The sequence below is a fragment of the Hyaena hyaena genome, unplaced genomic scaffold (assembly GCF_003009895.1).
Source record: "Hyaena hyaena isolate Hyena2069 unplaced genomic scaffold, ASM300989v1 scaffold_316, whole genome shotgun sequence".
Taxonomy (NCBI): domain Eukaryota; kingdom Metazoa; phylum Chordata; class Mammalia; order Carnivora; family Hyaenidae; genus Hyaena; species Hyaena hyaena.
In genome coordinates, this window is record NW_024080946.1 from 2,004,397 (window position 1) to 2,012,097 (window position 7,701).

At 64.1% G+C, this 7,701-nt stretch overlaps 1 long non-coding RNA gene across 1 annotated transcript; it reads left to right on the forward strand.

Moving 5' to 3' along the window:
• Positions 1-377: 377 nt before the first annotated feature.
• On the forward strand, positions 378-2,132 carry LOC120242713. Its single transcript, XR_005531145.1, has 3 exons — positions 378-514; positions 656-783; positions 1,806-2,132. It is a non-coding gene; the product is annotated as an uncharacterized LOC120242713 (long non-coding RNA).
• Positions 2,133-7,701: the final 5,569 nt, after the last annotated feature.

The following is a 7,701-nucleotide window of genomic DNA, read 5'->3' on the forward strand; positions in this document are numbered from 1 at the left end:
GGGACACATTGATAAAATCTAAAATGGAACCGCGATGACAGCTGCTCATTGGCTGCCGGGAGGGGACTCCTGTCGCTAGTCAGGGAGGGAGGGAGGGAGGGGAGCGGCTGGGCTGGGCTGCGGGCTGGGGCCAGCCAGGGGCTGCTGGGCAGGAACCGGGTGGGGGATGGGGGGACAGGCAGAGTGGGTGGCTCGGAGGCCGCAGGACCTGGCAGTCACAGGCGACGGAGCAGAGCCACCCGCCGGCCTCTCTCCATCCTCGCTGCCCATGGGCCCTGCTTCTGCTCCGACTGCCCTGGGGACCGTTCCCTGTACGGCGGCCACACCCTCCCGTGGCCCCGCGCCGCTCTCAGAATAAAGGCCGGACTCCTGACTGGTGCCCGTCCTGCTGACGGATGGACCGACGGACCACCTGACCTCTCTGAGGCTCCCTGGCCCTCTTCATGCCCCCGACCCACCACACCCCTTCTGCCAGGGTGCCCCTCCCCCGGGGCAGTGACTCATCGCCCATCAGGTATCCCCTCCACCACCTCCCGGAGCCTTCTCCGACCGTCCGAGCCTCCTTCACCCGACACCCTGTCTCGTTTTCTCCCCTGGACACGCAGTCTCTGGAACGATCCGCTTCCTTCCCTGGCCTCTGCCTCTCGTCTCACAGCCCGTCTGCCCACCACTGGGCCCCCGTCGTCATGAGCTGAAGGAATGAAGGACCCTGGGTGGAGACGGAAGGGCCTGACACCTCCCACAAAGCACGGCCCGCTCGCCCCTCTGCTCCTTCAGTCCCAGGTTTGCTCAACGTCAGTTACAAAGCAGCGGTCCTGGGACGCCCTCACAACCTCTGCTCCAAGATGAGGGAACCGAGGCTCCGAGAAGACTCTACGCCCATGGGTGGGGGGTGACGTCCAGGAGGCATCAGCCTCAGGCGGGGCCAGGCTTCAGGGGCCTGACCCACCCTGTGCTCTGGCAAAGCCCCGGAACGAGGTCACTGGCTCAGGCGGTGGTTTCCTGTCTGTTGTGGGAAACACACTGCTTCTGGGTCCGTGGCTATTTGCCCCCGTCCCAGGGCCATGCCCAGAGGAATCTGGAGTGGGGGGCGCTACTGGCATCTAGTGGCGCTTCGATGCTGCTCAACACTGCCTGGTGCACAGGACCCCCCCATGTCAGTGGCGGCGGGGCATGACCCTAACTCGGAAATACCCATCGTGGACAGGTGGCACTGGAAGGCATTTAACGTGGCTCAGCCTGAGCCTCCCAGTGAGCGGAGAGGGCACAGCCGGCTCCCTCAGGATGGGCCCAGGCGGCCCCTGGCGGCCCCTGGCTGTCGGGGGCTGGGGAGAGAGGAGCCCCTGGATAACTGGGCCGGTAGCCGCGGGGTAGATGGGGACGGAGGGTGACGGTGGCCATCTGCCAAGGGAGATGAGCCTGTGTGCCCGTTTGCCAAGTAGCCCAGGCCCGGAAGTGCCGCCCAGCCCCGCCCGCCCCTCTCCCCGGACAAGGACATCAGCTTCCCTCGCACGCCTGTGGCGGAGGAAGCCGGCTGTGCCTTTGAAAGGAGGCAATTACTGGCTGGGACCTTTGTTTCTGAATTCCCAAGCTGTGAATGGGGCCTCCTCCCTCCACCGGGGCCTGAGGGCCAGGTTCCCGAGGTTCCACAGCCAAGCAAAGCCGCTGCCCCTGCTGCAGGCGGGAAGGGCCCGGAGGCCGGGGGGGTGGGAGGCGGAGGTGGGGGCCCTGGGTCCCAGGCCTGCGTCTCAGTTTTCCCCATCTGTGAACTGAGAACATTGAGTCTGGCCCTGCCTGTGTCCCAGGGCTGCTGTGAGGGTCAGAAGTCAGGCCGCATGGACCACAGGATCACAGGAATGGCGGCAGAGCCTGTTGAGTACCTGCCTCTTTTCTGTTCCTCAAATGGGCCAAGCATACTCAACCTCAGGACCTTTGCACTGGCCATCTCCACCGCCTGGATGCTCTTCCTCCAGTGACTCACCCCCACTTGCCTTCTGGTTAAATGGCACCTCCTCCCAGAGGCCTTCCCTGACCACCCTCCTAGCACTCTCTATCCCCTTTACCCTGATTTCTTTTTCTTTACAGCATCTACCACCACCTGACACAGTATATTAAAACCCAATTCCTTTGTTTGTTGGCTGCCTGCCCGCCCCAACCTGACACGATAGCTTGGCAAAGGCAGCACTGCTCACCGTGGCATTGCAAGCACCTGACACCCACAGGTTCTTAGGAAATAAGGGCGGGGGGGGGGGGCGGGCAGGGGGCAGGCAGAGCTGAAGGGTGTCCTGCGTCTGCTCTGACCCCCAGCTTGGTCCTTCAGGGCTGTGAAGGCACCTGCGCGAGTGCGGCCAGCCTCAGGGGGGTGGTTACTGTGTCCACTCCCTGACCGTGACCGCCTGCCAGGCCTGGCTAGAGCGGGGTCTGGGTTAAGCCTGAGGGGGGCGGGGGGACACATGACGGCCCCCACCCAACCCCCAGGCACTCTGGGACAACAGACTCCCCCTCCCCCTTCATTCCAGAGCCTTCCCGTCTGGCCCCTAGCAGAGTGCTGACTAGCTGGCTGGCAGAGGGGACAAAGGGGGGGCATCTGAAATGGGGGCGGCTTTCGGAGAAGCCGGCGGCTCTGCTAGTTACAGGGGTGTCGTGAAGCTCTCACCCCGGGCCCGCCAGTCAGGGGCGTCCGGCTGTGAGCCCACGAAAACAGTGTGGACGGGGGTGAGCCCCTGCACGGCAGCGATGGGGCGAGGGCCCGACTGTACGAGGAACGGAGCGTGCCCGTGTTCCGCACGCCACGTGTGTGAGACGGTGCAAGCGCTCTGCCAAGAGCTGTGGGTGCGGGAGGCGTGTCCCCGCGGGTGCCGTTCCGAGCAGGGTCGGGGTTCAAATCCGGGGCCCTGCTTGCCAGCTGGGAACTGTGAACAAGTAACTTCTGTAAAACGGGCTAACGCTCGCTAGTTCTGTGTGGTTGTGAAGAAGCAGGATGCTGTCAGCGCTCGCTGTACACGCACACTCGTTAGGGTCACGTGTGGCCACGGGGGTCCCCATACAGGGTTAGCTGAGGGCGTGAGTGGCTGCCTCGGGGCTGGCTCAGGAAGGTCCCCCCCGCCCCCCCTCACAGCCTCAGGCGGCTTGAGGGTTTGGGAGCTGGTGGCCTTACCCTTCCCATCCCAGGCGAGCATCTACTGGCTCTGCCCGGCATGGTCTCCAGTGCAGGGGAGGGGTCACCACCCTGTGGGCCTCCTTTCAGGCTGCTCCCTGGTGAGGCTCAGCTCCACCCAGCCCTCTGCCTCACCCTTCCCGGCTCTGCAAGTCCCACCACCGAGCTCGCCCTTTGCTGGCGGCGGCCCCTCCCCCTCCCCTGGGAAGGGAGGCGCCTATTTCTACTCAACGTGGCCCAGTCTGCTCCTCCCGGCCCCACGCCGCTAACCCCGTGCCAATGCCCCCCCAGGGCCAGCGGCCCCTTACTGGCCTTTTGCGGCCCTCGCCTGTGAGCGGAGCTCAGCTGTTCTGTTCTGGGGGACCGTCCTCTGTGCCTCGGTCTCCAACCCCTTCTTGTAAAGTTAGGCACTGCCTTCTGAAGACACCTCACAGAAACGCCAAGACGCAAAGCACACGTGAGGCAGAGGCCCTCTGACGCCCCCGCTTCCACCAGCACAGCCTGAAAACCACCCGGAGGCAGCAGCTTTGCTCCTGGGCTGCGGCGGAGCCGTCACGGGAACCGGGAGCTGCGGGCTGGCCGCGGACGGACCACCAGCTTGGGTCTCAGAGGAGCCGTTAGCTGAGCCCGGGGCCTCCGGGGACCATTCGCAGCTGGCCGGGTCCTCAGGCACCTCTGGTCCCGGGGGGAGTTTTAGGGCCAAATGAGGGGAACTAACTTCCCCTGGTGCCTGTTGGGGGCCCGCCCGCGATGCCGATGGGAAGAGGGGCCGAGTGGAGGAGGGACAGTGCCTGGGGCTGCTTCCGGCCTCCAGGGCGCTCCTGAGGGCGGCGGACGTGAGACGGGGCTGCCGGTGAACCCCGACACACAGCAAACGTTTCTGGGGGCCGAGCCGGCCCAGGCCACACCGGGTGGCCCCGGGACAGGCCCTGGGGTGGGTGAGCAGCCCCCGCTAGTGTTTAGCGCCCACACGTAAGAAACCATGTGCTCTTTCCCTCCGTCTCGATCCCAAACCCCCGTTCAGAGAGCTCAGTTAGGAAGGGGCCTTGGCAACATCAAGTCCAGCTGCTCCCTGTTCACCGGGGAAGCCAAGGCCCCGGGTCCCTCAGGGAGTCTCCCAGCCTGAGCCTCTTTGTAGTCAGAGACCCACCTGGGGCCTGGGCCTGCCTGCGTGCAGCTCTGCTCGCCGGCGCCCCTGCCACCGATAAGCCCTTGCCGGGCGGGAGCCGGCCCTCAAGCTACCCCCGCCTCCAACCGACCTGCCGCCTTGCTGTTCCTGCAGCATGCCAATCCCACTCCTGCCCCAGGGCCTTTGCCCTCACCCCCTCACTCAGGACGCTCAGTCCCATCACTTCCCTGCCCGCTCTGAGAGGCCTTTCCTTGGTGTCTACAGCAGCCCCAGCCCTCAGGCTCCCCACTCTTCTCTCGGTTTTCTTCCTTTCGTGGCCCTATGTGAAAAGAGCGAAGCCATTTACCTGTGTGGTTGTTCACTGCCTGTCTCTCCGTCAGCATGTCCCTTCCCAAGGCAGGGCCGTGTGCGTCCTGGACATCGCTGGCCCCGCTGAAGGCAGGTGGGTGCAGTCAGCAGAGGGCGGGGAGCCCTGCCCGAGGCCCCACAGCAGCCTGGGAGGCAGCCCCTTCGCCCCCACTGTGGGTGAGGAAACTGAGGCGCAGAGAGGGGCAGCACCATGGACAGAGCCTATGGGCTCGGGGAGGCTGGGCTGGGACTGGGACTCAGGTGTCCGGCCTGGGACCACTGTCCCCCACGAGGCCCCCCCCGCCGGGCCCTTGCAGACCACAGGCCAGGCCCGCGATCTCCGCGCCCAGAGCCCAGAGGCCCCGCCAAGGACCTGGTGTCCAGCTTTGGATCTGGGCCCGGAGACAGCCCAACCCCAGGCCCGAGCCCTCTCCGCCCTCGGCTCATCACGGATTTGGTACAAGTCCCTTCAGCCGTCTGTGCCTCAGTGTCCACAGTTGTAAAAGGAGGGTGAGTGACAGTAAATCACTGACAGGGGCAAATAATGGGCGAGGAAGGGCTGTGAGGAGCAGGAGCCCCTGCTGGCACGGCCAGCGTCTGAGGCCTTTGGGGTCTCAGGATGTGCCTTTCACGACTCGGTGGCCTGCACCCCCCCATCCCTGCCTTTCCGGGGGGCAGCTGCTATGGCACCAGACACACCCGTGGAGACACTGTCCCCGGGCCACACCGCCCCTCCCCCACCCAACGTCTCAGAGGCCCAGGGCCCCTGCATCCCGTGGGCCTGTGCTTGGCGCTGGAGCTTTGCCATTCTGAGCCAGTGCTGGGTGCCCACCATGGGTCATCTGAGCTTCAGCCTCGGTTTACCTGCATGCCCTTCCTACATCCCTGATGGAAACTCCCTGCTGGAGGCTGGACCCCCTTCCACAGCCTCACGCTGACCTGCACTTCTGGTCCAACGACAGTGTCGCTGCTCTGCTGGACCCCAGAACCAAGCCTGCCCCAGGCCCCCCGTCCTTCTCGGCCCCAGAGGCCCCAGACAAGCTTCCCTCCCCGCCCCAGGGCCACACGCCCTGGGCCCGACGACGGTGCCAAAGCCCAGCAAGAAAACAGGACATAAGAGGCGCTGTCAGGATGCCTCCAGTCACTGTCCCGGACCGTCTGCTGTCCTGCGCCCGCTCCCGTGGGCGACGGCACCTCCCTCCCGCGCCGGGACCCACACCGGGAAAGGCATGCGGTTCCTGCCTTTGGGAAGCCCCTAGTCCAGACGAGGGACCCAGCGCCCAACACCTCCCCCAGCGCCTGGCCTCCCCCATGCGATGTGCCGCGTGAGGAGACAGCGATACGGCGGTTTCCGCGGCACTCCCTGCTCTAACCCTTGCACAGACCTCACGAGGTACCGGGATTTACAAGTGCTGAGGGGGCCGCTCGGGAGCACCCTCCACCGGAACCCCTGGCTCTGCACCCGCAGCAAGCCCCCACCCACCCTGCAGACTGCTCCAGCGTCAGCTCCTCGGTGCAGCCTTCGTCGCCTGCCGTGACCCTCCACGCAGACCACCGCTCCCGTCCTTCCTTCTCTCCCCTCTCCCCCTCCCCTCCTTCCCTCCTCTCTCTCCCGCTTCCCCAAGAGTCGTGAGCACGGTTTGAGCAGCGCCTGTGTGCAGGAGGCATTGCTGTTACCACTACAGCCATCAACTCACTCAGTCTTCGCCGGAGCCCTTGAGGGAGGAACCCCCGGCATGTTGTGGCCACGGGTCCAAGATGTTGCAGGAAGCCTGCACTGAGGTGTGCACGTGAGGGTGGGGACTGTCTGCTGAGCACCCCCTGCCCCACAGGACCGGGGCCCTAACGGCCGTGCAGGGCTGGCCGGCCTGCCGTGGCCCCACCCTCAACCGTGTGGGCGGCGGTGGGCTCTCCACTCCTCCCCCCACGACCCTGCCCATCCCTGGGGTCCCCTCGGCGGCCTGAACCCCTAGGCAGTCCCCTTCCTGGTGTCTCTGACCCTCCGTCAGCCCAGCGAGGACTGGCTCTGAGAGAAGACCAGCCATGAGCTCTGCTGGGTCCACGCAGCTTTGGAGTCACAGACTGAGGCCTGTTCTGCTCCCTGTCTGCCACTCAGCCCGACTGTCAGCAGGAAAGGCCCAGGTTGAGGCCGCCTGGCTGCGCGCACCTGGATTTAGAACCAGCCCCCCGAGCTCACACCCCAGATCCAGCCTTGGGGGCGGCAGAGACTCTCGGCCTGGACCTCCCCTCTGGCGACAAAACACTCCACCTCCCGTCACCTCACATGGAGGATGAGGGATGAGACACAGATGAGCTGTTACCCACAGCGAAAACCCGCTTTGTAAACCAGAAGGTGCCAGCGCGTGCATATGGGGGTCACTCCTCTGGCTTTTATCATGCGTGTAACACGGAGATGTGAGAGCTTAAAGGTCAGCGCAGGAGTTCTAGAGCAAAGAGGGTCCGGGTTCAGACCCCAGCTGCGCCACCTACTAGCTGTGTGACCTAGAGCACATTACTGAACCTTTCTGTGCCTCCATGTAGTATCTTCATCTGCAGCGTTTTGGGAAGATTCCATTGGTGTATACGTTTAAATTTTTAAAAAAAAAATTTTTTTTAATGTTTTATTTATTTCTAGGAGAGAGAGACAGTGTGAGCAGGGGAGGGTCAGAGAGAGAGGGAGTCACAGACTGAAACAGGCTCCAGGCTCCGAGCTGGCAGTCAGCACAGGGCCCGACGCGGGGCCCGAACCCACGAACCGCGAGATCATGACCTGAGTGAAAGTCGGACGCTTAACCGACTAAGCCACCCAGGCGCCCCCATTTAAATTTTTTTTAATGTTTATTTATTTTTGAGAGAGAGAGAGAGAGAGACAGAGCACGAGTGGGGGAGGGGCAGAGGGAGAAGGAGACACAGAATCTGAAGCAGCTCCAGGCTCCCAGCTGTCAGCACAGAGCCCGACGCGGGGCTCAAACCCTCAAACTGTGAGATCGTGACCTGAGCCGAAGTTGGACGCTGAACGGACTGAGCCACCCAGACGCCCCCACTGGCTTATACATTTAAAGCAGTT